Source organism: Cuculus canorus, chromosome Z, assembly GCF_017976375.1.
Source record: "Cuculus canorus isolate bCucCan1 chromosome Z, bCucCan1.pri, whole genome shotgun sequence".
NCBI lineage: Eukaryota > Metazoa > Chordata > Aves > Cuculiformes > Cuculidae > Cuculus > Cuculus canorus.
Genome location: NC_071441.1, coordinates 54,827,526 through 54,854,178, shown reverse-complemented (window position 1 = coordinate 54,854,178; position 26,653 = coordinate 54,827,526). Strand labels below are relative to the sequence as shown.

The window sequence follows — 26,653 nt, the reverse complement described above, 5'->3', positions numbered from 1 at the left end:
GTGAGAAGATGCTTTCTGCAGACTGACAGATTTTATACAGAGAATTTGCACATGCAGCATACAAGGTATAAAAATCAAGGATCTTTTTGTCAGATGCCTGCAGCATCATTAGCCTTGCATTTACCTGAAAATGCATTTCACTGTTTACAATGTTTCATGTAATATTTATTTTAAATCTGAATGCAGTCTGCTACTCTATTTTGTACTGAAACTATATTAAAATTGTGTTCTTCTCAGAAAATGTATCTCTTGATCATAATTATCTAATCAATGCTGATTGTGAAAATGAGTGAAAAATAATAAACTATATTAAAATATTTAAAGCATGTATTAGAAGTTCTGCCATCAGTTTACACATCTGCAGCTTATGTTTTTTATCTCTTTACTAAGATTCAGAGGAATAACAAGTGAATCAGAATTACCTGATTCAAATTCAAAACTAACAAGTTTGTGTAGTTTTTGCATCAGTTACAGGACTGACATGTGTGGACTTTGCAGTATAATCCCCCTCACATTTGCAATCCCAGTTCTGTAATGAGCTATCTGTTGTGAGAATGAAAAGCAGAAATGTGCTACAGAGAGTGAGAAAGATCTGCTGACCAGGAATCAGTCAAATCTGTAGACACATTTAGACTGAAAACTTCATCAGCCAGGAGCACTACTTAACAAAAAATAAATTAAAACTTGGGAGAGATAAATTTATCAAGTAATTGAGCACCTCAGCCTTCTCCAGGGCAACAGGTTTCCTGTTTTGTTCTGGAGATGGTCTACATTCTCCTTAATCTCCCTTTTATCACTGACATACCTATAGAAGCTTTTCTTATAGTTCTTTTTGTCCTTGGTCAGATTTAATTCTACCTGGGCTTTAGCTTTCCTAACCTGATTCCTGGCTGCTTGGACAACATCTCTGTATTCTTCCCAGGTTACTGGCCCTTGCTTCAACCTCTGTAGGCTTCCTTTTTTATCTTTAAGTTTGTCCAAGAGTTCGTTGTTCAAACATGTAGACCTTCTGGTGGTTTTGCCTGACTTCCTCTATGTTGGGATGCCTCGTTGCTGAGCTTGGAGGAGACGATGCTTGAATATTAATAAGCTTGCTTGACTCCCATTGCCCTCCAGGGCTTTATCCCATGGTAGCCTACCAAGCAGATGCCTGAAGGGGTCAAAGTCTATGGTAGGGAGCTTGCTGTGTGCTTTCCTTGATGCCCTAAGGATCTTGAATTCCACCATTTCACAGTCACTGCAGCTAAGGCTTCCCTTGAGCTTCATATTCCCCAACAGCCCTTCCTTGTTGGTGAGAACAAGATCCAGCATAGCACCTCTCACTGTTGGTTCTTCTATTACTCAGAGAAGGCAGTTGTAACTAACATTACAGGAGCCTCACGGATTGCTTGAATCGTGCTGTATTGTATCGCTGTCCCCAGTGAAGACCAGGGCCTGTGAACACTCATCCACTAACTCTGCCTGGTACCGTGACCTCCACTGTAACGTCACCTGTCCTTGGCCTTCCTTTAATCCTGACCTATAGGCTCTCAGTTGGACCCTCTTTCATCCCCAGATGGAGCTCCACGTGTTCCAGCTTGTCATTGACACAGAGGTCAACACCCCCTCCTGTCTGTCCTGCTGGTCCTTCTTAAACAGTCTGTATCCCTCCATCTGAACACTCAAATCAGAGGATCCATCCCATCATGTCTCCATGATGATGACACCATAGGCCTGAGGGCATGTACATGTCTCTGACTCCTCTTGTTTATCTCCTGTGCTACACGTGTTTGCATAGAGGCACTTGAGTTGGGCCCCCAACAAGACTGTCTTATTGGCTGGAGATCCTTTGTTTTTCTCTTCAGGTGTTCTCCTGCTGATCTTTCTCCTTCTCCAGGCTCTGGGCATCTATTTCTAGCACTGGCATCAAACTGGGATGGATTTAGGTTCCGCTGCACCGCCAACTTAGTTTTGCAATAATGTTATCTTAATTGACTTATATAAGAACTTAGGCAGAAAGATGTGTTTCTTCTTATGAATCTTATGAGGAGCATCTGAGAGAGCTGGGGTTGTTTAGCCTGGAGAAGAGGAGGCTGAGGGGAGACCTTATTACTCTCTACAACTGCCTGAAAAGAGGCTGTGTAGAGGAGGGAGCTGGCCTCTTCTCCCAAGTGACAGGGGCCAGGACAAGAGGGAATGGCCTCAAGCTCTGCCAGGGGAGGTTCAGGCTGGATAGCAGGAAAAATATTTTTCACAGAAGGGGTCATTTGGCACTGGCAGAGGCTGCCCAGGGAGGTGGTTGAGTCACCTTCCCTGGAGGTGTTTAAAGAACAGGTGGATGAGGTGCTGAGGAGCATGGTTTAGGGAATGTTAGGAATGGTTGGACTCGATGATCCAGTGGGTCCTTTCCAACCTAGTAATTTTATGATTCTATGATTCTCTCTAGTGGTCTGTAAGCATGGCAAAGATCTTTAAAGATTGGTATATCATTCTAATAAGAGTTTCTGGCTGTCTATATTGTCATACTAGTTCACATGTGAATCTCACACAACCATTGTAAAAATAGCTGGTACAAAGGTTTGGGCTGTGCTTTGCATTCTTATGAAGTCAGAGTGATCTGCTTTCTTGTCATCAGTTTAGGTGGTGTGGAATAATTACACTGGTACTATTTGAACTAAAATGGTGTGAAACTGGCCACATAAGAAAAGAATCAGGACTTGCAAAATTTTAACACTTTGCTGCAAATAAATATGGTTTGAAAAGACAGAGTCTGATATCTAAATCTAGTATAATTGTGCTATTGGTCCTGCAGTGATACCCCTGGACAGCTTTCTTTACAGAAGGCTATAATTATTCCTGTTGTACCCGGGGGGCAAAATGCATCACAGCGCTCTTTGTCTCTGAATACTTAGTGCCTCCCTGCAGAGTGATACCTAGAATGGGTGCCTCTCCCTGTCTTCAGCCTTGCTCTGGGACTCATTCAGAAGTAAAATCGTACGTGACAAGCCCAGATATTCCAGCACTGGAGCATGACTGTAATCTTTAATACTGATCACAACTCTTTTCACTGAGCAGGGAAATATTTCACAGAGCAGGGAGGCTCTGATTGCCTTTAATTGTTGGGAGTTGTCTAGTTCTTGTAGCAGGGAAAGGGAACAGCTTGAGGAATGAAATTGCTGCTGGCTGAGGGACTGCAGGGGAAAAAGACCGGTTAAAGAACAACAGATGAAAAATTTGGAGAAAACCATTCTTGTCCAAGTTTAAGACCAAATCATGATTGCTAGTCATTGGCTGAGGATTCCTCTTGGTGGTAGAAGTAAGCCTTCACTAGAGTTTATCATCTATCTCAGATTAACGAGACTGTAACATAATTTGCAGTTGCAATGTACATATAAATGCTGGTTGTGTGCAGTTGATTTCTTGAGAAGAAACACATTGAGTGTGCCAGAATCCCTTAAACTGCAGTGATCCAGCCCAGCTGGGAGTCATGTTTTCTGGCTCCATGCACCCATTAAAACTGGAATGCTTTGGAAGAGAGGAAGGTGAGCCTTCCCCTTGCCTAGCTGCACAAGATATAATGACTTCACAGGGATGTGGCAAGAGTTAAATCATTAAGTTTCCAGAATGTTTCAAAATTTTTGGGCATAAGCTGCAGTAGGAGTGAGAAAAAGTCAGGGTCATGCTAATGCTGTCCAAGTCAGACAGCTCAGAAAGATCTGGAGATGAAAAGAGTCTTTGGAGTTGGTCATTTAAGTGTGTGGTGGACCTGGGAGATCCTGTTCCTGGTGCTTAACATTAACGTGTTCATTTTATGGTAGTTTATATCTTGGGTACCAATGAAAAATTAGCAAAGAGGAAAAGCAATGTGCATATACCTTCTCTAATACATATACACATAATCATTTTATGCAGTCTGAGGCAGTTGTGCAGAGAAGGTGCAGTTACAGAAACAGAAAATGGGCCATTTTAAGAGGTCTTTATTGTGCTTTTTCATCATTTGGGGGGGGGGTGACTTTAAATGGAGAAGGCTTATTATATTAATAACTCAGGAAACAGTAAATAAATAAAAAGTGAGACAGTTAATCTAAATTTAAGTGCCAGGGCTTGAATCCAGCTTTGAAGGATAGCACAGGAAACTCCAAAATATGTAGTGCTTTTTGCAAAGAAAGTTTATCTTGGTGTTGCTGTCTGGCAGTGAACGATGAGGGGCCCAGAGGTGGTTTATGCAGCCGCTGCAGAACAGATGGATCAGGTCAGCGGCTGAGGTAGCTCTCTGCCACTTCACTCACCAGAGCTTTTGGAGGGAACTGCGTAAGCGAGGGAGATGGCATAAAAGTCTGAGGATTTTGTAGGAGTTTCCAAGCTGATTGTCACTTATGGGTTATTTCACTTTCTGGGGCAAAAACTAAGGGGAAAAACAGTCATCTTGGGTGAAGTATTTTCTGCAGTTTCTGGATGTGGCTTGGACCTTCCTCTGATGCACTCTATTGCAGCAAGATTCATGCAATTAGTCGGTCATAATAATAATCAGATATTTTAAGGTCTGCAATAGCAACACATACTGACAACTGCTCTTGTTCATGCGATTAGAACAAGAATGATGAATGTTTATGTAATAGCTTAGAAAGACACATTTATCACACTTCATTTCCTATGAACATATTGCTTTTCATGAGATATTTTGTTATGTACAACAAGAAAAAAGATGAAAGTTGCTATAAAAGACCCAGGTCTAACATTCAGTGTGAATAATTGTTAGCTACAGCTAGTTATTTCTGAAAGCTATTCGCAAGTGTAATTAAACTGTTTAAAGTAATGACTCTCAAAGGAATAAAGTGCTCTAAAGAGGAAGGTGGTTTCTTCTGTTTAAGAATTCTTGGGTGTATTTTCTAAGCCTTCCAGACTGTCCTTTATCCTATGGTTCTTGTGTAATCTGATACTCTTCAGCTGACCAACATCTTAGCATTGAAAGTTGTATAGTAATTTGATTACACACTCTAGGGTGAGATGGTTTATTATTTTTGGATGTCCAGTTGGCATGTCCCAAATATCAGCATAGTAGCGGGGTTTCTGAAAATAATAGGACTGATGTAGTACATAAGAGTAGTAAAAAGACCACTAGAGGCCTTAACAAAACAATGGATTTTGTAAAATATTTAATATTTTGTAAGAACGTCATTAAAATAAACGTGTTTAAATGCAGGAAAAGGTAATAGAGTTCAAAGACTTAGCTCTTGATATGCAGTTTCTGCCGTTTCATATTTTTTTTCAGCTGGTAGTTTTGTCAGTCTCTTACATTTTTATTTCCACTCTGAATTTTTTGAATCAATTATCCTTATTCCAAGCCTAGTGATTTTTTCTCTTTTGATGTTTTTCTGAGAGCAAAAATTAAGTTACTCTTTTCTTGCTCTTTGAAGTTCTCAGTAAGCTCAAATTTCTTGATGTCTCCTTCTTAGGCTTCGGCAGCAAAATGTTGTGAAGAGAGGGGTAGAATGTGAATCAGTGGATTTTCTGAAGAAATATTTCTGATGTGGTGACATAAAGATACCTTTTTGGCTGTTTTTCTGATGCCATTTCTAGGTCTTGTAGAGCTAAACTTCATTTCCTTCACTCTGACCCTTATATTTGTGTTGGTGTATGAGAATAAGCAGGTGGACATATAAACGTACAAGTGTTCGTTTATAATACCTGTAAATGACACAAATGATGCCATTTGCAGCATGTCAAATGTGTGCTCTGTAACTGTGATTTTGCTTTGGTTTTAGGCTACTTTCTGTGTTGTACCTGCCTTGCACAGATGGTCTTTTACTCTTGTTTCTGCAGCTGAGGTTGCTTTGGATGATGGTTCATCCCCTTTCCACTCCAAGACCAAATACTTCTTAAATTTTTAGAGACTATATTCTCAAACCACAGTAGTGACCAGAAGAAAAATGTATTTTTTCACTTTGCAGATTTGAAATGAATTTTTTCGAAACATCTCCCAACACTTAGCTTAAAAATGTTTCAAATATTGTATGTTGAGTTTCTGGGAGTTTTCCAGAGGATGTGAGTTCTTTTTCAGAGGCATTGCTTAAAATTTAGGAAAGATATTATTTCATTGACCACTATAATAGTAAGACTAATCAGACCTGTAGCCATGAGTGAAACTTACATACCTTTCTGATATATTTTTTTGATAGCAGATGTGTAACATTAAAACCAAATTTTCTGTTATGCCTCTCTTCCTGCTTTTCCTGTGAAGATGCTCTGTCTTGGTTCACAAAGCTTTGATTCCCCCACCCCAAAAAAAAAAAATGTATTTTCTTGTCTCCAGTATTACTGCATCAAATACATTTCAGAGGAAAGGAAGCCATTAAATGTGTTTTGTGCTTGTGTTAGGCAGACAAATATTTTTGATTTCCTTTCCTGTTACGTGATATAGTCCCAGAATAAATTAAATGGAAATACTCAGCTTATTAGACTCACTTCATTATTTTATTAAACTAGAAAAGAATTTAGCAATGCTACTTGATATTGAGTCCACTTTTCTGCAGTTACTCTGCCTCTGTCTTCAGCTCTTTGGGATGTTACCTTTTTCTTCCCCCAACTGTCCAATGTAGGATAAGTTTGCAATACTTGAAGGTGACCCTTCATTGCCTGAGATCTTTGATTTTGTAGACTTTCCAGGTGTGCTGCCATAATTTGATTTCAGGCATATTGTTCATTATGAACCCTGAGGATGTATTCAGACATAAAATGAAGCAATGAGACTGCATCCTGAAAAAACCTTTTTTTTTTTTTTTTTGTGACATTGCCAGGTCTTTCTGTAAGTGCACCTTCTGCAGTTTTTTTTTCAGAGATCAAACTGAAACAGAGCAAAAACAGAGCAAAACAATGGTCTTGGAAGAGACGGCTTAATCCCCACCATCAGGATTTCTGCAGTATCTTTTCGAGATTTGTGTCTTGATCATGCAAAGTACTGTTAAAGCTTCATTCATGTTTCATTGTAGAATGTCTGCAGTAAAAATAATTTCCAAGTGTAAGTGGTCTATTCTAATAATTTAGGCTATTATTCATTTTTATTTAGCTTAAATCAATTTGTAAGTTCAATTTATGCAGGCTTTTCTCCACCTGCTGTAAACTGCTAATGTAGGTATATATTTGTTATAAAAAATTATTGCTTTTGTAGAATAGTCACTATAAGCAATCAAACTGCTAGTGTTTACACGTATCACAGTATTTTTTAAACCAATGACTTCTTAGTGCAGTGTGTTTATCTAACACTGGGTGGTTGCATATAATGCCAAAGCTTTAAAGATTCTACAAAAAGTTTTCTCACAAGGACTGCACTTAACCGTAAGTAAGCTACCACTTCTCTCCATTATTGTCACTATTTCCATTTCACTATGGATACGACCAAGAGAACACAATGAATCCACAGAAGTCCGGGAGAGGAATTTGGGGCTCCAAAATCTCAGTGTCCTTTTCTGGGTATCCTTATATTTTTCACCAGGCAAAGTAAATATGCAAATATGTAAACCAAACTAGAAGAACAACTATATGAATATTGAAATAGGAGAATATGACTAAAATCTAATGTGAAGTGAGATAAAGGCCAAAAGGAGGTTAGATGTATTGTAGTCATCTCCTGATCCAAGATCTACAATTTGGGCAAAATAGACATGAAGAGGACTGAAATTATCTTTTAGTGCAAGCTTATGATCTTCTGTGTAGACAAGTTTAAGGAAACCTTGACCTTGAGAGAAATTAAAGGGAAAAATGCCTTTTCCTGTTAAATGAAAAGAGATCTTTTAATAACATTTAATCTCATCTAGTATCACAAACTTGTACTATGGCAAGAGATATGAAACTTGAATTTCATAATTAAATTTGTCCTAGTGGTGTTGTAGTTGGGTATTAGAACTGTTCCTGCAAGCAAATCTGATGTACTTGGGGTGTTAACACTCTGTGTGATCCAGGACTCAACTAATCATCTGCATAGCTGAGTTTCTGGACATTTTGAAACCATGGACTAACCTGACCCAAAGTGCCTGGCTGTGCTTCTGGCCATCTTCCAGGTTCAGTATATGGCTAATTGGTTCTTTGGATGCCAGATGATACCAAATGTCCTCTGACAGCTACTGCTGTGTCCAGGCTGATTTGTGTACCTAAATGTGTCTATTAGCATCCCAGGGGGATAATCCACTATAAAGACTCCCCAAGCAGTTCCTGCTGCAAAGCTGAACATCTTGTTGCTAGATAAGGTATTCGTAGGGTGTTAGTAGAACCTGTTCCAGGTAGTGCAAAAATGGTCCCATAGAACAGTAATTTGTATGTAGTTAAGGTATTTAGGGTTACTTTGAATGTAGTTTAAGAAAACTCAATGATGATGGATTATGCATATGGTATAGTGATAATGTAAGACCATTTGCAGGTGAGTTTCCAGGAATTCGGCACAAGATGAGGTTCAGGGCTAATGATGCTGCTGCAAGGATCCTTGAAACAAAGCCTCCTGTTACCTTTTCAACAGATTGCTCTGTGTGTGAGAGATTTGAGTAAGAAAAGTGTTACTCTATGCTAAGATCCTGATAATTTAGTCTTGTTTTAAAACACACGCAGTTCACAAGTGCTTGTACAACAGTACAAACCATTCTGTAGTCTCTTGTTACAGGACAGAGTTAAGGTTCATTGTGCCTAACGGAGAGCCACACACATAATACAAATCTTGATGCTAAGATTGGATTCCCTTTTAATATATAGTTCAGTTTGTAAGAGGAGAACTACAATATCGGAATAAGGAATGGTGAAACTGTTTATCTTATTGAAGGCAGGAGAGAAGTTACTAACAGCCAAAACTGTAATGTTTCCAGCTGGTTGTGTAAAACACATACAAATTAGTGAATTAGTTTTTTTTGACCCAGTAACGAGTTCACATCCTCTTCTCTAGATACAACTGTTCCATTGAAATCAGTCATTCAAAGAAAGACCTCAGCAGATACTGATGAACTTGACCTATGTCCTTTTGAAACTTACATTTCACAATCTGTGAAGAAACACGGTTGCACACTGCAGATACAGATATTCTGTTTACAGATGTATGCTTTGTTTAAGCTACTTCTGAAAATATAAGGTGCCTCTTTATGAAAATATTACACCAAATTAATTTTGTATCTGTGTTGAACAAGTCAGGAGAACTGGATTCACAGATGCATGGTGAAATGTACTGTTGATTTCAGTTCAGAATTCAGTCTTACAAATGTACATTTTTACAAACCCCATCTTTTTTTCAATGTACAAGGGCTATATATTATTCTGAAACATACTATTTTGTCTGTCTTTTCAAAATTATTGCTATTCAATCAAGGAACCTCTCCTCAGAGAGCAAAGTTGCCTCGTGGACCTCCACAGCAGCCTTTTGATTAGTCTGAAAAGTGTGGATGGTGGGGCTTCAACTAGATTCATGGTGTTTTGCTGTCTGGAGGGAGAATGAGGGAAGATGCTCAGAGCTACTGCACAGACAAAGAATTTCCTGTCATTCCTTTACATATCATAACAGAACTAATTCTTCTTGCTGCATGTCATGTTAGATTTTTTAAGTGAAACTGTGATCTGCAGAAAGTTTGTTCATGTGCATTTGTGATGAAAGGAAAGGTAAATAGATGATGTGGTTGAAAATGTAACCAAGGAGATGAACTCTGGGACTGAGATCTCGTTCAGCAAGCTGCAATCACTTAGTCTTTTGGTTTCCACAGAGTGTTGCCTAGATATCGGTTCTTTCACAATCTTGGTTTTCAGGTTTTCATTCAGTTTATGGAGGCTCAGAATCTGGCTTTGGCTCTGTGTGAATAGGTGCCACTGTACATCCTCTCTGCAGATGGCATGGAAGGAGCTGTCTTCCACTGCATTCAGCAATTTTAATTCAATCTTTTCTAACAGTGGGAAAAAAATCTTTGTAATACATAATGTATCAGAAGTCCTGTGTTGTGAATCCAGAATTTTATTATCAAGGATTTTAAAGAGGAAAAAAACATATATTCCTTATACAGCTTATAGTTTTGTGTGTGTCAGTTACATTGAAAATGTTTTATATTTAAAGCAGCCACTGAGTCATTGTAAAAGTCTTATCCGAATGTGTGTAGCATGTTTGCTAAACAAACGGTCACGTTGCTAGCACAGGTTGTCAGATACTGAGAATTACCAACCATAATATGTGTGTGGCAAGAATTCATGGTGTTTTCTGCATCAAGAGTGCTTGTAGTTGTTGTAGTGGGAATTTTAACATCTGTCTGAAGTTGGTTTTTTATTATTTTTTTTAAAAGGTAGTTTGCTCAGGAATTTTTTAATGGAAATAAGGGTATTCAGTTTACCTAATTCATAACCTGCCTAAACAGAAGGAATTTTAAAGTTCAACTAGAACACAAAAGTTCTTGAGTTTATATTTTTCATGTAAGTGATTAAGTTAAAATAAGAGAAATAAAAGCTTTATGGAGAATCCAATATAGAAATAAAAAATGCGTTAGAAAGATGATGGAAAAGTGAAATGTGTAGGTTGGATGATTATCTCCTTTCCCATAAACAGGTAGAAATAGAAAAGAAATTCACATCTTAAATTAGATACATGTAGCATTCACTTTTATGGTAGTTTAGCCATTGTGAAGGAATACATACATTATTATCTATATTATTCACATAAACAGGATTTTTCTTACAAAAAACCTCTGGTTTTAAATTGAAGTGCTCTTGAGAGAGAAAAATGGTTTAAATTAAAGGAATGAAATTTTATAGACACATACTAGTTTGAAAACCCAAACAATTGTCTAAGAGGATTACAAGCTCTGGACTTTGCCACATTCATCCATTCTGGCTGTTAATGATTACCATGAGTCATGTGGAATTCAGGGATGATCAGAAAAGCTTAAGAAACTGGAGATTTAGCTGTATGGCTGCTAGAAAAAACAGACAATGGTAAGATGGTTTGAATGTGGTATACTCACGCTGAAAGCATTTGATCTTTTTATTTCCTCAGCTGTTGACTCATCATTTGGTGTGCAAGTGATATTTCCATATTCTGCTGGAAGTGTTGCATCTATTACAGACATATGTGGCAGGCAATCTTAAGGATAAATAAATGTACTTACCTTGTGGTTGTGGGTGCTCAGTGTTGAATATTGGGAGAGTGTATTTTTTTCCTCTTCTAAGCCCTCCTTTTCCTCTGAGGAGACATGCCACCGTCAGCATCTCTATATTCCTGGAGTACCTTCTTCAGGTGCAGATAAATGGGACAAGAACTGTGCCTAGCTTCAACCTCCCTGTCTCTAAAACAGGATTTAAGAGGAGTTTTGCTACCTTTCTTACATGGAAAGAGTGCATCCAAAGTGTTGTGCATATTGTACTACAAATCTACGTCTTAAGGTGGGAAGAGGGCCAGTGCAGCGCAAGTTAGCCAAGACCAGTGTCTCCTTTGAGAATGATGTACATCTATGGAGATTTAATCTGAAGGGCTGCTTTCCTTAATCAACCCTTTCTCAATTGTCGAATCTATCCAGAACTGCTTCTTGACCTCTTTGTTAACAGGGATAGCGGATGGCGTTGGGTATCACCTATGCTAGCTAGGCTTAAAAGTCAGCTGGGAAGTTGTGCAACAGGGAAAGGTTATATTTTCTTTCTATGGAATTGGTTCCATACTCTACATTCAGATTTGGGAATGCTTTACCAAGAATTGAGCTTAGTGGCCCACTAACTACTTCTACATTATAGTTTTTGGAATTTAAAATATGTTTATTTTGGCCATGGAATGCACTTTGGAGAAGCAGTGCTTTCTAATTTTCCTCCCACAGACCTATCCGTCTCTGCTCAGCATCCATGCGGTTTCCTTTTTGAAGCAAACTGCTTAACTCCCTTTGAAATGGTCAACTATGTGTATTGAATGCCAGGCCAGAAGAGCTACTGTTACAACACAGCTTTTGCCAAAAATAAATGCTTACCTGCAAGTGATTCTGAGCTATGGAAAACAGCAATGGGATTTTGAATTGGTAGCTCATGGGAAAATAATTGTTTTCAGTACTCTGTGGGGTCACCCAGCCAAAATCTAAACCCACCCACCTCTGACACTACTTTTCGTGTTTGTTCATGGGAAACAAATTTGTTATACAACCAGCAGCAGGCAAAAAGTCAAGGTTACCCAACTCAAGGACCCTCTGGCAGCTTCCTGGAGTATTGTTTTGTGCACTGTTTTGTGACTTGCACCTTGCTGAATTGCAGGATCCCCTGTAACTGGACTATCAAATAACTAGTGAATATCAGTGGAAAAGAATTTGCTTCTCCTTATGGGATTAAAATCTAAAGGTGGATCCTGAACATCCCTCAGTTCTGTTTTTTTTTTTTTTTTGGTTTTTTTGATAATTGTTTTTTTGAGGAGAACACATCAGAGGTGATGAGAGAGAGGCAGACATGCCATTTCCCACGGTTTTACCTTATACTCTCTGCCTGTTGTCTGTTGAATTCTTGATGCTTTTCTTGATTTATCTATATTTTCCTGCTGTAGAAATCCCACAGGTATTCAATTTGGCAAGATATATCAGCATCGTATTTGAATTATGAATCCTATTTACATCCTCTAAAGACTGTTAATTGAATTGTTGAATAAATAATGTGAAATTATTAGGTAAAAATCAAAGAATATTTTCTTATGACTTTTTTTTTGTGAAAGTGAAGAAAAGTACAGAGTAGAGCTACATCATGCTCAAAGAAAGTAATTTCCAGATTAAAAGAATCAGCAGATCTTCAAGAAAATGTGTAATTCATGTTCATCTTGTCTATGAATAAAAACTGTGTTAATACAACAGTAAAAACCACTACAATTACTATACCAGCTCCCCATATTTGTCAAAAAGGTTCTTGATTCTAGAACTGCTCCTTCTAAAAATTAGACTTAATTACAAGTATTTGCACAAAAGTCTAATAGTTCTGTAAAATTTAAAATCTCAAAATATTTGTATGTTTTGGATAAATCTATACGTATTCAATATTTAATTTGCCTATAATAAACTAATAGAAATTTAGAGGCTCTCTGTGACTGGTAAGAGTCTATTGAATGTGAGTGTAATAAGTTTCATAAGACCGAAATAAAGCCATGCAGTTTACTCTGCATGAACTGAAGCTTGTGGTATGTCTGAGAATTAAGAGTGCTGTAGGGATATTTAGAGGAAAACATATTTTGCTTGGTGGAATGCAAGAATTATTAGTTAGTAGTCTCTTTCTAATTTACTTTTTGAAACTACATAGATTAGTGATATATTTATGGTATTTTGGTTTGTCATAGTGCCTTGGATTTTTCCAGCCTGTACTTACCAATTTTGGAAGAATCCTTCCTATTTGTGAAGTTTCTCAGGGGAAAAAGAAAATAAGATTTAGACCATGAACATTCTTAGCAAGGTTGCAAACTTTCCCCCACTTTTTAAACTTTTAAAAATTATTTTCTCATGCTTTCTACTTACTGAGAGATGTACTGTGGTTTGTGGCTTGGATTTCCATGCATTTTTATGCTTCTTTATTTTCTTTCTTAGTGGTTTTTCACGATTCCAGAAAATTATATACTGATCTGTGATATTCGGGTCAGATACAAGGATAGGCAGGGGTGAGGAAGTGCATTGCATCATAAGGTAAATGCATGAGATGGTTGCTTTTTATTACAGAATTCCACCAGATATAGTAAAGTGTGCATATTTGTTTTAAGGAGAATTTTCTTTTGGTGTTTTCTCTTCGTAGCTTTCCAGAACTCCTCTTTTAAGACATGGATCATTTAACTGAAGCATTTGTCAAATACAAAAGTTATTGATTTTCATCTCTCAGAGATAATGATGCTCCAGCCAAAAATAGTTGATACAGAAAAGATACGACGTTAAAAGAAATGAGAGTTTTCATTTGCAGTTCTAAGAGACAGAAACATTAGGCCTACTGTCCAGCTGAAAAGTGTTAAAATCAGTAACAATGAAACATAACCACTTTTTGGTTTTCTTTAGTGTGAAGAAGCCTTTACAGTGCTTTGATAACACAGTAGCTTGGATATAAATTACACAGGAGGAATTCAGAAGGGTCAGTGCATTTTATTCATCACAAGCCTTTGCCGTCAGAAATACTGGGCGATGAATTTTTCAACATGCCTTTGTGAAATGGAGAAAAATGCTAAATCATGGTATGAAGGAAGACATCTAGTTCCTAAGAGAAAGACAGTAGAACCATTTGAAGGCCATTGGTGTGGCTGTTGCAAAGTTGTGGCTACTACAAAACAAACTGCTGTACATAACAGGTCCTCATGCCTTGAGTATGGGGGAGTAAGTCAACTGTTGTAGTGCATCTGTTTATACGATGCAAATATATTTATCTTTATCAGCCATATTTATAATCTCATTTAAATATCTCCTATATCAGCCTTTCAAATATTTTGTTTAGGTAAAAATCCTGTTAACTGTGCTATGATTTCACAAGTTATGTTGTGTATGCTTATTACATTCTAGCACAATATTTGTATTTTCCTAGGCCTCTGCTGCTGACAGGGGTCCAAGTTTCTGCTCTGAAGTCATGTACACCACATGACCATGCTTACTGATGAGGCAGAGGGAGGAAGCAAGTGGCACAGACAGATGAATAGTGTCAAAAGCTGAGAAGACGCCAAAGAATATAATGAAACCAGTTCAGAGTCCTACTAGACACTGGTTTTTGCTACATTCTGCTCTGAAGGATGAAGACTTTGGTGCAGAGAGGTGCAGGTCCGGAGAGGTTATTCTCCCTCAATACTCGGCACTGGTGAGACCGCATCTTGGATACTGTGTTCAGTTCTGGGCCCCTCACCACAAGAAGGATGTTGAGGCTCTTTAGTGTGTCCAGAGAAGAGCAATGAAGCTGGTGAGGGGGCTGGAGAACAAGTCTTATGAGGAGCGGCTGAGAGAGCTGGGGTTGTTTAGCCTGGAGAAGAGGAGGCTGAGGGGAGACCTTATTACTCTCTACAACTACCTGAAAGGAGGTTGTGGAGAGGAGGGAGCTGGCCTCTTCTCCCAAGTGAAAGGGGACAGGACAAGGGGGAATGGCCTCAAGCTCCACCAGGGGAGGTTCAGGTTGGATATCAGAAAAAAATTTTCACAGAAAGAGTCATTGGGCACTGGAACAGGCTGCCCAGGGAGGTGGTCGAGTCACCTTCCCTGGAGGCGTTTAAGGAATGAGTGGATGAAGTACTTAGGGGCATGGTTTAGGGAGTGTTAGAAATGGTTGGACTCGATGATCCAGTGGGTTCTTTCCAACCTGGTGATTCTATGACTCTATGATTCTATGATTCTGTGATTCTATGATCTTTCCGTCTGTGGTACTTTTTCATGTTAAAGTTGATGGCAGAGACGAATGACAAGGATTTACAGTGATGACCACAAAACCAATTCCAGAAAACTTTAAAGTCCATCTCATTTTTGCAATTAAAAACACCACACATTTTTTTCATTAGTGTGAGGGTTATCACAAACAAGGTTTGTCTATCAGTGTGGAAGTTAACAGTCTTTTTTCAGCACTCGTTAAAAAATATTTCATAGTGTTAAAAAAGCATGAATGGTCAAAGTGAATTCTACTTTTTATTGTCTACATTGTCTTTGAACTTTCACTTTCTGACTACTCTTCCCTAACGTGGCAGGTTTAAATTTTTTTTCTAAGTTTATTTTGTTTTAATGTAACATATTACTTTATTTATTTCCTTTATTTGGTATCCATCCCTTTTTGGTAATCTTCCTACCTTGTCACAGTAGAGTTAACTAAACCATTTAGGGTTATATTTAGAACAATTTGGATGCAAACAAAACACGTGATGGTAACTGCTGAAAGTCCTATGTAAGATATTGGAGGTGCAAGTGACTAGAGAACCCCATAACATAGTACTAGTCTTCTCTGGTTTCCCATTTCTGTTGCATCAAGATGTTGTGACAATTCAGCACATGAAAGACGCCAGGCAGCTGGGATTGAAACTTTGTACTAGTTGCTGTAGCATGATCAGCAACTTGGTTAAATTTCTTTACCCTGTGTGACAGTGGCTCATAGTATTATTACTACTTTTTAACCAGAGAATGTATTTACCAAAAGTACTTAGCTGCTTAAGACTGAAAACAAGATGTATTGAATTGCTGGGAACAGAGATCTCCAGAGGTGAAAGTGATTTTCCCTAAATGCCTCTATGGGCAGAGGAAAATCCATCCATGTCTCTTTAGCATAGCCATCTCTTCCAGCAGAAGCCAATTCCAGGAGTAAACACTAAGCCAGTTTTGAAAATATATGAGATCTGTTGACCTAAAAGGAAATAGTGATGTATGTATGTCAGAAAACTCATTTACTTTTTACAACTTTATATGACTAATTATGTAGATTTGGTGCAGGGCAGAAGACTCAGCGGTCTGGAAATGGAAACACAATAAAATAAGGAGTGAAGAAGTTTTGTGATGATAGCTGGTTATTTCTTCCTCAGAAATGCAACATAATTGTGAGATCAGGTAGTGATTATATCTTTTTGTTTGCTGCTTTATCAATACAAGTTGTTATTCCTTACTCCCACTTGAAATCCAACTAGAAACAAATGGGAGAATACCCAGTTACCTTTGTGTACCATATCTATACTAAATGCATTTTGACCTAGGAAGAAGTATATTATGCATTATTAATAGAAGTAATCGGCAGTTTTGTTAAGAATCTCTAAGTGCTTACAGGCACTTTACCAGCCTCTAGAAGACCTTTCATAGTCAGAAACCACAGCTGAGTTGTGGTTTCAGATTTTCTCTTTCCTGTGGGTACAGAGAGCTTTGCCTTTCTGCTATACGTAGTGAGAGGGATTGCTGAGTCATCATGTATTCTTTTCAAATTAAAGGGGGTGGAACCACCCTCAGTATAGAGGTGATTTCACATCTTTCAGGATGAGCCCTCTGTCAGCAGTGTGGTTCTTAGTGTCACTGGTTGCACGGTATTACCAATGAATCATGGTGGACTCTTAAAGAGCAGCCAGAGTTGAGGGCAAGCTCATGCAGATGTTAATCCCTCCTCAAACCATCCAAAGAAAGAGACGTGCTGGCATCAAGATAATTTCAGAAGGAAGCTGTTGTGCTCCTCTATTCCCATCTGTACTGATTTTGGGTCATCTCTGCTTTCTGAGGACACCCACATCCCGCTTTCTGAACCCAGACTCTGCTGACCTGGACCAGACCTGAGAGCTCAGTGTACACTGCCTGGGTGGGAATGGGCAAACCCTACTCTTTGTGTTGCAGGAAAAATAGCAATATGTAAGTTTTCACAACGATTATCAGCCTGTGTTATGATGCTGCTTTTGTGAAGAAAATGTGGAGCAGAGTGAAAAAAGGCCTAACAAGAGATGAATAAAAGCTTCAAGAACTGCTCAGAAAAATCTCCAGAGTTTACAAGTGTAAAGGCAGCCCAGTGTTTTAACACAGAAAACAAAAAGCCTTCTAAATCAGAAGATTTAAAAAAACCTTACAGCTCTTCCAACTTTACTTTTGAAAACCAGGTACTAGGGGTGACTGTATTTCTAATATGGTTTTATTTAAAAGCTTTTAAACAATGTTGGGGAAAAAAACCTGCTACTCAGCTTGACCTTACATCGGTGTGCTAGCAGCACGCATGGTAGGAGGCCTTTTTGATAACGAGAAGCAGCTGTTACTGCCCTCAGCACATAATTTACAAAGCCATTCAGTGGAAGTGAATAACTATTTATTATCCCTTTTCTTGCAAAACTTTTAGGACTAAACAGTAGGTTCGTAAGTATGCCAGAAATAGCACCTCATTTTCCATTGAATGAGGTCAAAACAAGCCATTGAAAACTGATGATCACCTACTTTAGGAAATAAGAAATGTATGGAACATTCAATACAAAGCAACCACACATGGACATCTTGCTTTCTGGCATAGCAAAGTGGGTAGCTTCGGGAACCTAGCAGCTAGTTGCTGTTTGGATTTTTCCTCAGTGACATCACTACTGAATTTACTGTTTAGTAAATGATACATAATAGATCTCCTTGTCTCAAAGGAGACTTTCAAAAGAAAAGGAAAAGATCCCCAGGAAGACTGGATCAAAGCCAAAATTCACTCTTAGGTCATGTTCTCTCTTCCCTTTTTCTTGATAGTGGAATGGAGAATAAAAAATTAGGCAGTTATTAAAAATTAGGCTGTTGTTTCATCCACAAAAGCTTATGCCTTTCCTGGGTCTATGTGAAAATCCGAAGGACATGTTAAACTTCCCCCTTAGCAGATTGTAGCTCTTTCTCAGGAAAAAAAATGAAACAGAGGTTTTCCTTCCTCTGAAAGACAAAAACAAGAAGAGGCTTCCTAAGCCCAAGTGTACAAAAATGAAAGATGGTATAATAACTGCTGATACCATTGCATTAGGATTAAACTAACCCAAATTACAGATATTAAATCATAAAGCTTCTTGAAACTATCAACTACGATAGCCTCCAAAATTCCTTAGCACGGCATATTAAAAGTAAGGGATTTGTGTAAGGAAGCATCAAGGCTTGTATGGATCTGTTGCTGAGTACTAAGTTCTCAAAAATACACAAACAATTTTTAAACATAATTTCACAAATTCCATATGATTTAATGTTTGTAAAAATGAAACAGGAAATATCCTTAAAAACTAGATTTAATTATAGTCAGATTCTTCCTGCTCTGTTGTCATTGATACTTTGGAGTATCCATTGGAGTCCAGACCTTAGGGTTCCATCAGGCTTAACTCTTATCATCCAGCACTGACTGTTTTAAAAGTGGAGATATGGATAGTAGGACATTGTGAGCAGGTGAGCAGACAATGGAAGTAGCTGGGGAACCAACTGAAAGGTGTGGGTGTTTCACATCTCCTGGAAATTGGGACACCAGTTAAAAGGCATAAAATGTTAGAAATGTTGAGTAAATCACAGTGATTTTGCATTATAGCATGTGTTTTTCATTTGCTTTGATAAAGAAATATAACCATAAAGCAACAAGCTGAAAGAAAACAGAGTCCCTAACCAAAGTTCTAATTTCTCTAAAATAAAGGGGAACAGATTTGTGAGTACACTGCTACAAGTTAATTTCTTTTTCTAACAAACAAAAAAATTAGAGCCTTGCATATGATGGTGAAGCTTTAAATACAAGAGAGTCTTGTAACTCAGTTCCTTGTGTAACAAGGAAGCTAGGAAATTTAACCTGCTTAGAGGGACTCTATTTGTCTTTCTCTTGCTTTGAAGATTACAGATGACTCATATGAATGACTCAATCCTGAATCTGAAGTTAATATCTAAATTTATATTTAAGTTGTTGTTTGGGTTTCTTTTTAGTGCTATGGATTTTAATGTGCATAAACCTATGGCACAATGAATTTTTGTTTCCACAACAGTTGCCAGAGAAACATGACCTACTTCTAACCTTAAATAGTGCAGAATAAGTATGAAAATGGTTAATGACAGAACAGTATTTTCCATTTACTAGTTATGAGAAAATTAGAAGCATATGTTTATGTGTCTTTTTTCCCATTTTGTTTATTTGATAAAATTCAAATAAGAGCAGGTTCAGGCCTTAGCAGGCCCTTCAGTACCTAAAGGATTCCTGCTACACATCCAATTGTTATTGTTGTTTTTTTCCATATGTCCCTGGTTGCCTAATACAGCAAAAAGAAACCCCTGTGTTAGGGTGTAAGTAGGTGATACCAGAGGAGGTGCCTCACTTGACCAGCTGTTTACAAACAGAGAAAGACTGGGAGAGTGGTGGCTGGGGTCTGTCTTGGGCTCAGCAAGCACGAAGTGATAGACTTCTCAATTCTTGGTGAGGTGAGGAGTAGGGGCAGCAAAACCACTGCCATGGGCTTTAAAAAGGCAGACTTTGGCCTGTTCAGGTCACTGGTTTAGAGAGTCATTTGGGAAGTAGTCCTGAAGGCCTATGAGGTCCACAAAGGCTGAACATTCTTCAAGAATGAAGTCTTAAAGGCGCAGGAGCTGGCCGTCTCCATGAGCTGCAAGATTAACAGGGGAGACAATTCACCTGAAGAGGGAGCCTTTGCTGGGACTCAAGAAGAAATGAACATGAGCCAGTAGTGTGCTCAGGTAGCCAAGAAAGCCAACAGCAACATGGGTTGTATCAGCGAGGGTATGGCCAGCAGGACCAGGGAAGTGATCATACCCCTGTATTTGGCCCAAGTGAGGCCGCATCATAAACCCTGTGTTCAGTTTTATGTCCCTCACTACAAAAAAGACATTGAGCTGCTGGAATGCATCCAGAGGAGGGCGGTGAGGCTGGTGAAGAGTCTGTAACACAAGGGCTGTGAGGAGCAGCTGAGGAAACTGAGGTTGTTTAGCCTGGGAAAGAGGAGGCTAAGGGGAGACATTATTGATCTCTACAGCTACCTTTAAGGAGGTTTAAGTGAGGTGGGTGCTTGTCTCTTCTTCCAAGTAACAAGTGATAAGATGAGAGCAAATGGCCTCAAGTTGTTCCAGGGAAGGTCTGGGTTGAATATTAGAAAAAACTTCTTTGCTGAAAGAGTGGTCAATTATTGGAACAAGGTGCCCACGGGAGTTGTGGATTCACCATCCCAGGAGGTGTTAAAAAAACATGTAGACATGACTCTTCAGGACATGCTTTAGTAGGCAGGGTCGTATTGGGCTGATGGTTGAACTTGCTGATCTTAGAAGTCATTTCCAACCTCAATGATTCTATGATTCTCTAATTCTATGATATCTCCACTGGCACAGCTGAAGATCAGTTGTTTTCAGCAGAGAAACCTTTGCCTCCATGTAAGCAGGAGGAGACCTGCTTGCTCTTCAGGCGCTCTGATAAGTTATTTGGGGAGCATTATTCACTAAAACAATAGAAATAACAGCAGCCAGCTAGATGTTTTGAGGAAAACACCCATCACACTGCAGAAAGCACAGGGAATTTTGGGTACTGCTGTGCAAAGAGTGGGGTAGTTTAACCACCTTTTGTATCACATGATGCTAATGGGAGATCACCATCTCCTCTACTCAGCCTCAGTTTGAATCATTAATATCGCGTGAAATACCTGGGCTGTGAGGAAGACTGGGTTGCTATTAGAGATGTGTGAAAAAGGGGCTGATTTTATTGAGTTTTTGTTATCCTGAAATTCCGTCAAACAGGGAACTGTCCAATAAGGAACAAAGCAACATGGGTAAATACAAGATGCTGGCTGATATTTTAATGTTTATTCTCCAGATGAATGTACCGCCAGAAGCATTCCACTTGGTTATTGCAGCTGTAGCTCCTGGACTGAGGGTTTATCTTAGCAAAAACATTAGCTTGCCACTACCAGGAGATAAAAGAACCTCTCCACTGGCTCCAGCTACAGGAAGTTAATCACACAAAAGTAAATGCACAAGCACACTAATAAATGTATATTCATTTTGCATATACTGCTTGTTTCCAAGTCCTGGGCTGCAGTGCTGGAACCTCTAATGATTTTGTGCAGTTTTCATGATTCCTAACTTTATTTGTTTTTCCCATACTGGTTTAGAGCCTATAGAGCTATAAGTACCATCTTCATACTTGCTTTATGCATTTCTGGGATTTGATATTGGCTGAACAAGATAACTGAACAGAATGAGTTAATAGTTTACAGATTTTGAGGTTATCTGTTTTCAGAATTGCTCCTTAGATGATATAATTTACTTAGGCAGCACTGGTGGGAATGGCATTTTAGAAATTAAGAGGTGTGGGCTTTGGGCACGATCTTACATTCAAGATGTTTGAGCGTGAGAACCCTAGTAGCTATTTGTGTGCAAGTGGGAGGCAGAGGAACAAATAAATTAATCCATTCACCAGAAGTGTGCAAATGAAGGACCCAAACTTACAAATCCTGAGGAGTATTGTTGACATTTTTTGTGGAGGTGTAATCAGGATCCTTTCTTTGTAGGATTTCTCGCTGGTTTTGCACTGCTGAACAAAGAACACAGACTCAGCAGTTGGTTGGGAGAAGTAGACTGTGGGATAGCATACGCAAATATGATGGGCACACTGAATTCAAAGACTTGTCCGTGTGATATTTCAAAGACCTGTAGTGCTCTATCTAGGATTTGATTTTACTTCCTTTGTATTTCTGTGGTTTGTTTTCTTTGTTTGCTTTTTTTTTATTTTAAAAAAAAACAACTTTCAAGCTCTAAATTTCACTTTTGAAATTTGACTGGCAGTACAGGTCAGTGAGTTGAATCACAAAGCCTTCACACTGATGTCTTTTTTTTCAGGTATCAAACACATGCACGTTTTATGAACAGAACCCTTCAGGCTAGAAAAATAAACATTCAGATGAGACTCTTTTCCCACTGCTACTACAACCCTAACTCACAGACAAATGAAAACCTGATGAAGGATAAATGACAGGACCTATTCCACCTCCCTCAATGACCTACATCTATCATGAAAGCAACTGGCCTCTGCCATAGGATGCAATCCAGGCAACTGTCAGTGCTGCCAGTAAATCACCGTAGCCCTAAAGTTAAGTGCTCCCTGCAAATATTGCCATAATTCTTGATGTTCAAGTAGTCACATGCCTTATGGTTGTGAAAGTTTTGAACAAGGTTCACTCATGTTTGTATTATGCTTGTTAGATCAAAAAGAAATGTGCCTCCTCACAGGGGAAGAAATGGGAGCAGTTTATTGTTGCTTCATTCTTGGGGCAAAATGCCTCCTTTGTTCTCCTGCTGGTAATAAGATGAGGCACCCAACACCGCCACGAGAAGCATATGACAGATGCCTTTTCTTCTTAGAAGAACAGAAGGTTTTCTAAAAAGTGTGGGGCTTCTGGTTCCTCTGAAGTAATCGCCATGTAAATAGAGGCTGGTAGGTAGTGCTGTGCTGAAGAGAGCTTTCAGTCTGTTTTGCATAAGCAGCAGTGTGTACGTGGGACTTCGCCCATGTTTCATGATGGATATAATGAAAGACACAGAAATGGGATAAAATAAGTAGAAGAAATAGTGTTCAGCCAATATTCAGTGATGGAGAGGCTTTCTTTTCTGTATTTAAGCCACTGATTCTCTTCACTTTTGTAATAATCATAATTACATGGTACTAATTCATTGCCACATAGGTTTCTCCAGTGTAAATGTGCTTCCAGTTGGTCCAGCACAGCTAAGTTTCAATAGACCTGAGCCCAGAAAATAATCTGTATAGTGACAATAGCAGTCTTACGGATGGATGACACTGCAGTCTGTCCTTGCATCACAGCACAGCAACTTGCAGCCTCTCATTGAGCAGCACACTGACAGGAGCAATGTTCATTGCTGTACTTCATTCCTAACAGGATTTTGTTGTTGCACTGCAGAGTTTTCAGTTTTTGAAGTGGAACAGTGCAGCAATTTCTTCTATGTTAAGAAGAGAGATGCTTGTGTTTATTTGATGTTTCTGTTCAATTTTTTTTTTTTTTCTGCTGGTTTTATGTTTAGTGGCATTGTGCTCGATGAAGACAGCAGCTCTCTTGATAGTCTCATCCTATGTATTGACTGTCACTTCTCTCTTTTTCTTTTCTTGAAGATGACAGATACACTGCCTCTGAGCAAGCAGAGGTTTTATATCCATCAGCCAAATGCAGTTCTGCTTACACTGAATAAACTATGCATTTACTGGCACTCAACAATCAAAAAGCAATAGAAAATAAAACCTAATTTTTAAGAAGGGGGGCTTTCCTGCACAGTCATAAGCAAAGCATCCATATTCTATTAGAAACAGAAAATTAGACTGCATTTTCAAAGTCTGCTTTGAAATATGGTAGTTATAGTGTTATCATGGGTGTGAAGGTTGAAAATTGGAAATGAAAAATTTATTGGGAGGAGCTATAGCCTTTGTTATACCATCTGGTAGAGTATCAAAAGAAACAACCTCTAAATCTTGAAAAAAACTTTTCCATATCTGGAGCGCAAGTATGAAGTACTACATAAAAAGCTAACTGCTCTGTTCTTGCTTTGATTATGGTAATCAATTATCAATTTGCAAGAAAAGAAGGCAGCAACATCTGAGAACTGTGGTATTCTCTGCTACAAGACTCAGACATTCTTCATTTTATTTTTCCTTTTCCTCTCACTTTGGCACTAGCTTAATCATAATAGCCTTCCTACTGCCTTTTCTCCAGTCACCTGGAAGCCCCATGCATGTGGGGTGAAAACTCCTAACTGCAGTCGTCTGTGAGGACTACTCAAGTGCTTTAACACTAAACATCTGTAAAATGTGCAGATCAAGGCAGATATTGATAGATTTGGCTTGAACATCATATTATTTTGCCAGAAATATTTTGCTGCTGCTTTTATAGATAGAGGTATTTCACCTTATCAGAAGCAATTCTATCCAACACTGGCATTTTGCTGCTTGCTTAGTTTTTGGGAGGAGTTAAGACAAAGGACGAAAGGAGCAATGGATACATACTGCCTTATCCATGGAAATGCCCAGCCACCAGTGGAGTTGTGCCAGTGGGAAAATATTGCCCTTGAATCCTGTAGCAGAAAAGGCCTTTGTGTGGGTCGAAGAAGGGATTTTCCCCACCTCTCTCTTGTCCTGCTACAGCTGGGTAAACAAGGTTAATTTTAATGTCTCTTGTTACTCAGATCCCATTCCACATGTCCTAATTAACCCTGTCTTATTCTGGCTAAAGGTTTCTGTTAACACCTGCTTTTCAGTATTTCTTGCATGCTGAATAAACAGTCTCATGTATGAAGTTCCATTAGCATGCAAATGCCTATGTGACACTTTGTGTTGAACTTCATTAGTATGGAAAGATGCATTTCCCAATGGGAGGTCACTTGAACAAGACTTAGTGCAACTCTGCAGTTTTGGTGACAACTCAATGTCGCCTGTGTGAATACTGCAGCATTTTCTCTGTTATGTTTGCTTTACTGGAAAATGAATTTTACTTGAAAATATATTGCACTGATTTGCTCAACTTTTATGCTGAATAAATACATTGGCTAGTAATCTTGCCAAACCTGTGAATGTAAAATGAGTTCATGAAATTGTTCATATAAAGTAAAATTTGAATGTAGAAAGAAGATTTTTCTAGGGCCAAATTGCTCAAATATAGTTCTAAATAATCTTTCACTAGTAAACATATGTAGTATCATGAAATATGCATGTCCAGTAAAATAAATTAAGCTTAGGCATTGGTACTGATTTTCTAGGGTCAAACAGAATGTTTGCAAAAAAATCTATAGTTCAATATTAACAGAAAAAAGAGAAAAACTAATTATAATTTATTACTCACTTACAGATCTTTTAATCTGACCATTTTGAAGTCATATACACAAAATGAGGTCAAATTGATTAAGCTAACAATATTATTACTCAAATTCCTTTTCCTCTAGAGCACTCATTATAAATTATTCACTTGGCTGTGGTAAATGCAGAGCTTCAATACTTATTATCTTTAATTCTAACTCAGAAGACAGATACTTTCATTATCATATTCATTCTACTGTGCAATGAAATATAATATTTGTCTTGGAAAATTACGATTAAGAAGACTTGGGTTCAGCTGTGTTCTTAACAATCTATCTAACCTTAAGTGCTTATATTATTCATGTAGCATATAGGGAGACACAATTGGCTATGTGACCAATTAAACATGTTGTAAAAGTTGTTCTTATACAGAGAAATTATTTTTAGCTTCGGGAGTAAGGATGTAGACAGAGAAAATATTAAAATTTTAATTCAAAACTTGCAGCACTTATTGATATGTAGAAAAGAGTGGCAGTGGTTGGTCTGATCTGTGTCCATAGTTTGGATGGGCTGTAGTGGAAGCCAGTAGCTGCAACTGGGTGGAGCTGAGGAAAGATGCACCTAAGCACCCTTTGCTGAATGATCTCACGTGGTGTCCGTTGATAATTTTTATTGTAAGAACAGGGAGATGGTGATTGCTCTGGTGATTGATCTCAACAAATTGAAATAATTTTGCTTCTATCTATAACTGCTTTTTCTTTTCTCTGATTCTTTCTGCCATTTCTGTGTTCCTTCTTCAAAGATGTTCTTTGAAAACTCTTTACTGCCAAATATAGTCCATTTGCAGAACATAACGTCTACTTCACTCACAGTTATTCCTGGACCCTGTCTGGTGTTTACTGTGAAATATTATCTATTGAAACATTAAATATATATATTTCAAGGAAAAATTAGGATAATAATTTTGCTCAAAGTATTTGTTTCTTTGTTTTATGCCATCAATACTGGGTCTATCAGAAAACTGCGGTATATGCAACATCATAAGCATCTTCAAAGACAGAAGAGGACAGGGTACTTTCCAAATGAAATATTAAATTTCTATGTAGCGTGAAGACAGGTAGCATTATTTTAAATAGACTTAATTCAAAGCTGTGTAATGATGAAAACCCATCATGTCTGAAAGGGAATAAGTGTGTGGTTTTTGCAGTATGGTGATTGCTCATTGAAAGCCTGTTTGATCACAGTGACCCATGGAAAGGCTGGATACATCTCTGCAAGGCATTTGCTTTTGACAGTGTATGGATTACTGGCAAAAAATTGCAGTTGAATGGGTCAGATAAAAGGGACAGACTGCAAGAGTTTCCAAACTGATTGTTTTAGAGTGGAATATGAAAAAAAGTTGTAGAATAGTCCACATTAAGCTGTGTTGGAGCACATGTGTTGTGAAACAAATTGTTTGCGTTTGCTTTGTAATTTT

At 38.3% G+C, this 26,653-nt stretch overlaps 1 long non-coding RNA gene across 7 annotated transcripts in view; it reads left to right on the top strand.

The window, feature by feature from the left end:
- The window catches only part of LOC128850557 (uncharacterized), an 80,187-nt gene that overhangs the window by 11,261 nt on the left and 42,273 nt on the right, over positions 1-26,653 (top strand). The window contains exon 1 of one of the 7 annotated variants that reach the window (XR_008447998.1): positions 10,851-10,923. The exons of 5 other annotated variants lie outside the window; for them this stretch is intronic. This is a non-coding gene — a long non-coding RNA (uncharacterized LOC128850557). Of the gene's footprint in view, positions 1-10,850; positions 10,924-26,653 lie in introns of those variants that run through there. One more of the 7 variants, XR_008448001.1, reaches the window with a different exon arrangement.